Raw genomic sequence first — 9,079 nt, forward strand, 5'->3', positions numbered from 1 at the left:
GTCACAACCTTCAGCTTCAACTCAGCAACAGTCGTCTTGATTTGACAGTGGTGGCAGTAGCAGTGGCAGGAAGGGATATTTGCAAGCTAGAGGAAAACAATTTAAGAAATCTGGAAGCAGTTCTTCAAGTTCCAGTGGTACGAAACAGAAGTCTGGGGTATTCTGTAACACTTGTGGTGAAACGACCCTAACTCTATAATTATTAAATAAATAAATATGCGGAATTTTTTTTTTTTTTATACTTACTAAATAAAATATGTACATATATGCCCATACATATATGCACAGAATAAAAAAAGATTTAAAAATAAATAAATAAATAAACAATTAAATACTTAAATAAAAATGCATTATTTAAAATAAAATAAATATCTGAGTCAAACATTTAATTAAAAATACTGCATAAATAAAATGATTAAAATTTGCATGCACTGGCAATATTCAATAAAATATTCAAAACTCACAGCCACTGAAAAAATAATATAAAATATGTAACGTGCTAACATAATCAAAAAAACATGCATGTGACTCAGACATCTATCGCGGTCACGGGGTCACTGCATGCCCGCTCATACATCCTCGCCTCCGGTGGGTACAACCTCATCCTCAACGTACTCACCTGCACCATACCAGTGTAGTGAGCCTAGAGGCCCAACATGCTAACATAACAAGGGTTTAAAATAATTTAAAACAATTAAATACTAATACATACATATACATGAATGAGCATGCTTGAAAATTTCATAACATAACATAACTTAACTTAAATAACATAATACATAAATATTGTTGAGCAATTTATTTTCTAACATCGCATGGTTGTATCCGTAGTGTAATCTTAAATCATACATTAAATACTGATCAGCGTGGAAACCAACGTACGTGGCGGTGACGAATCACCTCTTAAATTGGCAGTAAACTGCCCTTCAATAGTTCACATATGGGGACGAATCCCCCTTAAATTGTCACACTACTTCAACTTCCAACATAAAATATTTTATTATTGTTCAACCTTAAACATTTAATTATGCATAAAATTATTTCATGAATGCATGTACTTAATTAAAATGTGTGTCCTTCATATATATTTAATTTAAATTTCTTACTAACATATAAATATTCAAATAACTTCAATGCATAAAAATAATTAAATATATAATCAGGACACACACAATTTTCTCATGGATGGTCCTGGACTGCTGGCCCTAACACTCAAGCCCATTTACTTAAATCTGGCCCATTATCATACTTAAGCCCAATAAAATTGTTCTAAGCCCAAACAAAATAATTTTAAGCCTATAAAACATTCTAGGCCCAATAACAACTTAAACTGGCCCAATGGGCCCAAAAGTCCAAAGACTGGCCCAATAACTTTTATGGGCTCAAAAGCCCATAAAATTAATGGACTAACTTAATTAAAATTTTAAAAGCCCAAATAAAATTATTCGGGAGTTCAAATAATTTTATTTCTAATTAATTGGCCCAAAAACCAATTAATTCATAAAATATTTTAAAAATAAAAAGACTCGAGCCCGGCCACCAAACCCGGACCCGAACCCACTTAACCCGACCCACTACCCTACTGACCCGACCCGGACCACACCTAAAACCCTAACCCGATCCCCCTTACCTCTTCTCGGCTGCGGCCGTGAGCAGCAGCCACTCCATGGCTGCTGCCGGCCTGCTCCGGCCGTCCCTGGCCGGAGCGCCGCCGCCCAGACGTAGCCCACGTCTGGACGGACCTGACCTAACCCAGCCTCAGCCCCCATGCAGCCTGCTCGTCGAACCCGAAGCCCTTAACCCCGAAACCCTAGACTGCAACTCCTTGGGACTCGATCGACTCTAGATGGTTTCCTGGCTCGTTTGGCTCGAGCCACTCGAGTCCAGTAACACCTAGGACACCCTAGGGACCCTAGCCAGCAGATAGAACGCACCCATGGCCTAAAAACTTGAACATGAATCATGAAAAACAAGTAACCTTGGAAAAATCCAAACACTCGAACCATTTTCTGAAAAAGATTGAAGGTTTTGATGCATACACAATCTACACAATATAATATCTGATAGGTGCAAAAAGATTGGAAGAAAATCATGCCTTTCACCGAAAATGAAGAGAAAAACGGGCGTGAGACGATTTCGGGACGACGGGACGACGACGACTTGCTTTGGACCTTCAAAAACGTGGCTATGGTGTTCTTCCTTAGGGCTGATCGATGAAGAAGATGATGGAGAAGGGAGGGAGGCGGCTACTAGGGTGAAGGATCGGTTAAGGGTTTGGGGTAGATTAGGTTAAAGTTTTTTTATTTTTAATTAAAATAGGTTTTAGGATAATTAAAAGTTTTAAATATAAAACCTAAAATTTTAAAACTCTAAATAAAAACTAAAATCTGATAATTTAAGTTAATCATATACAAAATCCCGAAATTATAAATTTAAGAAATTTTAAAAATACTAAAAAGTCAATATTTTGGCTTATTTTGCATAAAAATGGACTCCTAAAATTATATAAAATTAAATACTAAAAATTTTGAGATAATAAAACTCAAAATAATATTTTAGGGCTCTAAAAAGGCTAATGAAATTAATTGGCTAGAAAGTTGTCATCTCGTCCGTCCATGGTCCCGTCTACGCGATCAAATAATTAAAATACTAAAAATCATAAAAATCACTAATTATGGGTTAAATGCTTAAAAATAAATTAAATCATGCACAAATAATTCACATAATTATTTAACCCATAAATCAAAAATTTAAATAATTAAATATCCTAATTATGCATGCGGATTTACGTATTTAAAATACCGGGTGTTACAATTCTCCCCCCCCCTTAAATTGAATTTCGTCCTCGAAATTAAAGTACTTACCCGAACAACTCCGGGTAGCGAGTCCTCATATCTGCCTCGGTCTCCCAAGTAGCTTCCTCCTCCGAGTGATTCAGCCACTGGACTCTGACCATCGGTATGACCCGCGTCCTAAGCCTCCGCTCCTCCCTTGCCAAGATCCGCACTGGCCTCTCCTCATACACTAGATCTGGTGGCAACTGTAAGGGCTCGAAATCCAACACATGCGACGGGTTGGAGACATATCTCCGAAGCATGGATACATGGAAAACGTTGTGCACTGCCGCTAGCCCTGGAGGTAGAGCTAAACGGTAGGCCAACGTGCCAACTCTCTCCAAGATCTCGAATGGCCCTATATACCTCGGATTAAGCTTGCCTCTCCGGCCAAAACGCACTACTCCCTTCATAGGTGACACCTTCAGGAATACGTGATCACCTACAGCGAACTCCAAATCTCGTCGTCTGGCATCTGCATAACTCTTCTGCCGACTCTGAGCAGTCCTCATCCGCTCTCAAATCTGAGTCACAATGTCAGCTGTCTGCTGCACAATCTCAGGACCCAGCAAAATCCGCTCACCAACCTCATCCCAATGCACAGGAGATCTACATCTCCTCCCATACAATGCTGCATAAGGAGCCATACCTATAGACGACTGAAAACTGTTGTTATAGGTAAACTCCACTAATGGCAGTCTAGTCTCCCAAGAGCCCCGAAAATCAATGACACAAGCTCTCAGAATATCCTCGAGAACCTGGATCACTCTCTCAGACTGACCATCTGTCTGGGGATGAAATGCTGTACTGAACAAAAGCCTCATCCCCAAAGCCGTGTGCAGACTCTTCCAAAACGCAGATGTGAATCTCGGATCTCGGTCTGACACAATAGACACTGGTATGCCATGTAGTCTAACAATCTCTCTGATGTAAAGCTCTGCATACTGTGTCAAAGTATAAGTAGTCCTCACCGGCAAGAAATGAGCTGACTTGGTAAGTCTATCCACAATCACCCAAATCGCTGTGCAACCTCTGGCACTCCTCGGTAAGCCAACCACAAAGTCCATCGTAATATTCTCCCATTTCCATTCCGGAATAGGAAGAGGTCTAAGAAGTCCTGCTGGACGCTGATGCTCTGCCTTGACTTGCTGACAAGTCAAGCACTCTGACACCACTCTCCCGATGTCACTCTTCATCCCGGGCCACCAATACAATAGCTGCAAATCTTTGTACATCTTCGTACTTCCGGGGTGAATGGAGTACGGAGATGTGTGAGCCTCTGCTAAAATCTCAGCTCTCAACTGATCGGCGTTCGGTACCCACATCCTACCACGATACTGAACGATACCATCCTCCACTGTATACAAGAGATTACCCCTAGCCTCATCTCTCTGTCTCCATCGCTGCAACTCCTCATCCGTAGACTGTCCATCCCTAATCCGATCTCGCAGAACTGGCTGCACCGTCAACACTGACAAGCTCGGTGCATGGCCACTCGGATAATACTCCAAGCCAAATCTCTGAATCTCGCTCTGTAGTGGTAACTGTGCGGTCAAACATGATACCACTGACGACTTCCGACTCAAAGTATCGGCCACTACATTAGCTTTACCCGGATGGTAGCTAATGTCACAGTCATAGTCCTTCACCAACTCCAACCATCTGCGCTGTCTCATGTTCAACTCCTTCTGTGTGAAGAAGTACTTGAGACTCTTGTGGTCTGTGAAAATCTTGAACTTCTCTCCATACAGGTAGTGCCTCCAGATTTTCAAAGCGAAAACCACTGCTGCCAACTCCAAGTCATGCGTCGGATAATTCTGCTCATGAATCTTTAGCTGCCTCGACGCATACGCAATAACCTTACCACACTGCATAAGTACTACGCCTAAACCCAGTTTAGACGCATCGGTGTACACCACTAACTCCTCGTGTGGTACTGTCATCGCTAACACTGGTGCAGTAGTGAGTGCTTCCTTCAGCTGATCGAAGCTCCTCTGACAGTCTGAACTCCAGATAAACTTCGCATTCTTCTTGGTCAAGAAAGTCAAGGGTACTGCAATAGAGGAAAAACCCTTGATGAACTTCCTATAATACCCCGCCAAACCCAAGAAACTGCGAATCTCTGAAGCATTCTTCGGAATACCCCAATTCTGCACTGCCTCAACCTTAGACTGATCAACTGCAATCCCATCTCTCGAAATAATGTGGCCAAGAAATGCCACCTGCTCAAGCCAAAACTCGCACTTGCTGAACTTGGCATACAACCGATGCTCCCTCAAAGTCTGCAAGGCTGTCTGAAGATGCTGTCTATGCTCCTCGATGCTCCTAGAATAGATCAGAATATCATCAATGAAGACTATGATGAACTGATCTAGATACGGCTGAAAGACTCGGTTCATGAGATCCATGAAAACCGCTGGAGCATTGGTCATCCCAAATGGCATCACTAAGAACTCGTAATGCCCATATCGTGTCCTGAAAGCAGTCTTGGACACATCTGCATCTCTAACACGCAACTGATGATAACCAGATTGCAGGTCGATCTTGGAGAACACTGAAGCTCCCTGCAACTGGTCAAATAAATCCTCTATCCTCGGCAATGGATACTTGTTCTTCACTGTGACCCTGTTGAGCTCCCGGTAATCGATGCACAGTCTCATACTGCCATCCTTCTTCTTCACAAATAACACCGGAGCTCCCCACGGAGAAAAGCTAGGACGAACAAAGCCTTTCTCTAACAACTCCTGAATCTGCTCCTTCAACTCTTTCATCTCGGTAGGAGCAAGTCTGTACGGTGCCTTAGAGATAGGCACGGTGTCTGGCACTAAGTCGATGCTGAACTCCACCTCTCTCACTGGTGGAATTCCGGCCACATCCTCCGAAAAGACATCCGGAAAGTCACGAACCACCTCTATCTCTGATAATGAGCTGCTAGATGGCTCTGAAGTCGTGACAATACTCGCTAGAAACCCCTGGCAACCCCGTCTCAACAACTTCCTCGCCTGAATATGAGATATCACCCGAGGCATATCACTGCTATGAGATGCATGAAAAGTGAACGGGTCGCCCACTGTAGGTCTCACTGACACTGATCTCCGACGAAAATCAATCGAAGCTCCATTGACTGTCAACCAGTCCATGCCCAAAATCAAATCGAATCCACTCAATGGCAAAACTACTACATCTGCTCGAATAGAGTGTCCCTGCAGCTCCAACTCCAGTCCTAGAATAACCTTCGAGGTAGAAATAATCTGCCCTGACGGCATAGTAACATCATACCCACTGTCACTACTCTCAGGTGTGATGCCTACCCGCCTGATAAACTCCAGGGAGATAAACGAATGCGTAGCCCCTCAATCTAGCAACGCAAACGTGGAGTTGCCTCCAACTAGAATTCTCCCTGCACGCAGAAAATTCCCAACAGTTTCATACCACTACTAAATTTTTCCCCAACGGGTCATTACTAATTCTTAATCCTAATCACAAGTAAAACATGCTTCCTATTCTAACATGCAGTTAAATAACCCAAATAACAATAATTCCAAATTAAAGACTATATTTTTAACCAAAGGAGAGTTATTAAAATGCTAGGGATAAGATATACCGGTGATCAAGGAGGTGTCTGGATGCCCTGGCTCCCTACAGTGGTAGCAAACTCCTGCTCCCAATAGACAAGGTCCCGAATGCATCTTCTGGCACTTCGGGCAAGTAGGATAAGCTATGGCATTAGGGGCCCCGCCCCTCTGCTGCTGCGGCCTCTGCTGCTGTGGCCTCTGCTGCTGATTCGGGCCCTTAGCCGGCCCTGTAAACTGCTTCTTCGTAGGAGGCTGCGAAGATGGTCGCTGATACCTAGCCTGAAACTGCCTCTTCCCTTGCTGCTATCTCTGAATCTCTCTCCGACCCTCCTCGGAACGCAAGGCTCTACTGACTGCAGACTCATAAGTAAGGACGTCTGCCATGCGAACATCATGCTTGATATCCGCCCTCAAACCCTCCACAAACTGCCTCAACTTCTCTGGTGGACTATCTGAAATCAGAGGCACAAAGTGACAGCCCCTCTCGAACTGTCTCACATACTCAACCACTGTCTTGTCCCCCTGACGGAGACTCATAAACTCTCGGATCATGCGACTGCGCACATCCTCCGTGAAGTACTTGGCGGAGAAGATACGCCTAAACTCTGCCCAGGTCAGTGTAGGAAGGTGAACTCCCCTGGCTGCACCCTCCCACCAGAGCGCTGCATCACCCCTCAGCATGTACGTCGCACAGTTCACCCTGTCGGTGTCTGTGATCCCCATATAAGCAAAGGTGGACTCCAGAGAGCGAATCCATCCCTCCGCCACCAAAGGATCGGTGGTACCAACAAACTCCTTGGGTCCCTTCTTCTGGAACCTCTCAGCAACGTCCTCCTCATGGGACAACCTGGGACGAGTAGCCTGCTGCTCTAACAGAGCAGTAATCCCTGCCATCATATTCGCATTGGCTTGTTCCAATGCTGCTAGAGGGTTCTGCGGAGGTGGAGGTGGAGGTGTAGGTGGAGATCCCCCACGTCGGTTCATCGGTCTAGGAGGCATCTGCACCACCACATATTTCTTTACGTAAATCGCCATGCATAACTAAGTTGTTTAAAAGTAATACTAACTTAAATCCAAAGAATTAAATCATGCTATAAACACTTAAAACTTACAGACCGGTAGCGTGGATTTCTGAGCTCGCATAGCAATAATGACCCCTCCAAGGACCGTGCTCTGATACCAACTGAAACGACCCTAACTCTATAATTATTAAATAAATAAATATGCGGAATTTTTTTTTTTTATACTTACTAAATAAAATATGTACATATATGTCCATACATATATGCACAGAATAAAAAAAGATTTAAAAATAAATAAATAAATAAACAATTAAATACTTAAATAAAAATGCATTCTTTAAAATAAAATAAATATCTGAGTCAAACATTTAATTAAAAATACTGCATAAATAAAATGATTAAAATTTGCATGCACTGGAAATATTCAATAAAATATTCAAAACTCACAGCCACTGAAAAAATAATATAAAATATGTAACGTGCTAACATAATCAAAAAACATGCATGTGACTCAGACATCTATCGCGGTCACGGGGTCACTGCATGCCCGCTCATACATCCTCGCCTCCGGTGGGTACAACCTCATCCTCAACGTACTCACCTGCACCATACCAGTGTAGTGAGCCTAGAGGCCCAACATGCTAACATAACAAGGGTTTAAAATAATTTAAAACAATTAAATACTAATACATACATATACATGAATGAGCATGCTTGAAAATTTCATAACATAACATAACTTAACTTAAATAACATAATACATAAACATTGTTGAGCAATTTATTTTCTAACATCGCATGGTTGTATCCGTAGTGTAACCTTAAATCATACATTAAATACTGATCAGCGTGGAAACCAACGTACGTGGCGGTGACGAATCACCTCTTAAATTGGCAGTAAACTGCCCTTCAATAGTTCACATATGGGGACGAATCCCCCTTAAATTGTCACACTACTTCAACTTCCAACATAAAATATTTTATTATTGTTCAACCTTAAACATTTAATTATGCATAAAATTATTTCATGAATGCATGTACTTAATTAAAATGTGTGTACTTCATATATATTTAATTTAAATTTCTTACTAACATATAAATATTAAAATAACTTCAATGCATAAAAATAATTAAATATATAATCAGGACACATGCAATTTTCTCATGGATGGTCCTGGACTGCTGGCCCTAACACTCAAGCTCATTTACTTAAATCTGGCCCATTATCATACTTAAGCCCAATAAAATTGTTCTAAGCCCAAACAAAATAATTTTAAGCCTATAAAACATTCTAGGCCCAATAACAACTTAAACTGGCCCAATGGGCCCAAAAGCCCAAAGACTGGCCCAATAACTTTTATGGGCTCAAAAGCCCATAAAATTAATGGACTAACTTAATTAAAATTTTAAAAGCCCAAATAAAATTATTCGGGAGTCCAAATAATTTTATTTCTAATTAATTGGCCCAAAAATCAATTAATTCATAAAATATTTTAAAAATAAAAAGACTCGAGCCCGGCCCACCAAACCCGGACCCGAACCCACTTAACCCGACCCACTACCCTACTGACCCGACCCGGACCACTGACCTGACCCGAACCACACCTAAAACCCTAACCCGATCCCCCTTACCTCTTCTCGGCTGCGGC

Source organism: Henckelia pumila, chromosome 3 (assembly GCF_033568475.1).
Source record: "Henckelia pumila isolate YLH828 chromosome 3, ASM3356847v2, whole genome shotgun sequence".
NCBI classification, from domain to species: Eukaryota; Viridiplantae; Streptophyta; class Magnoliopsida; order Lamiales; family Gesneriaceae; genus Henckelia; species Henckelia pumila.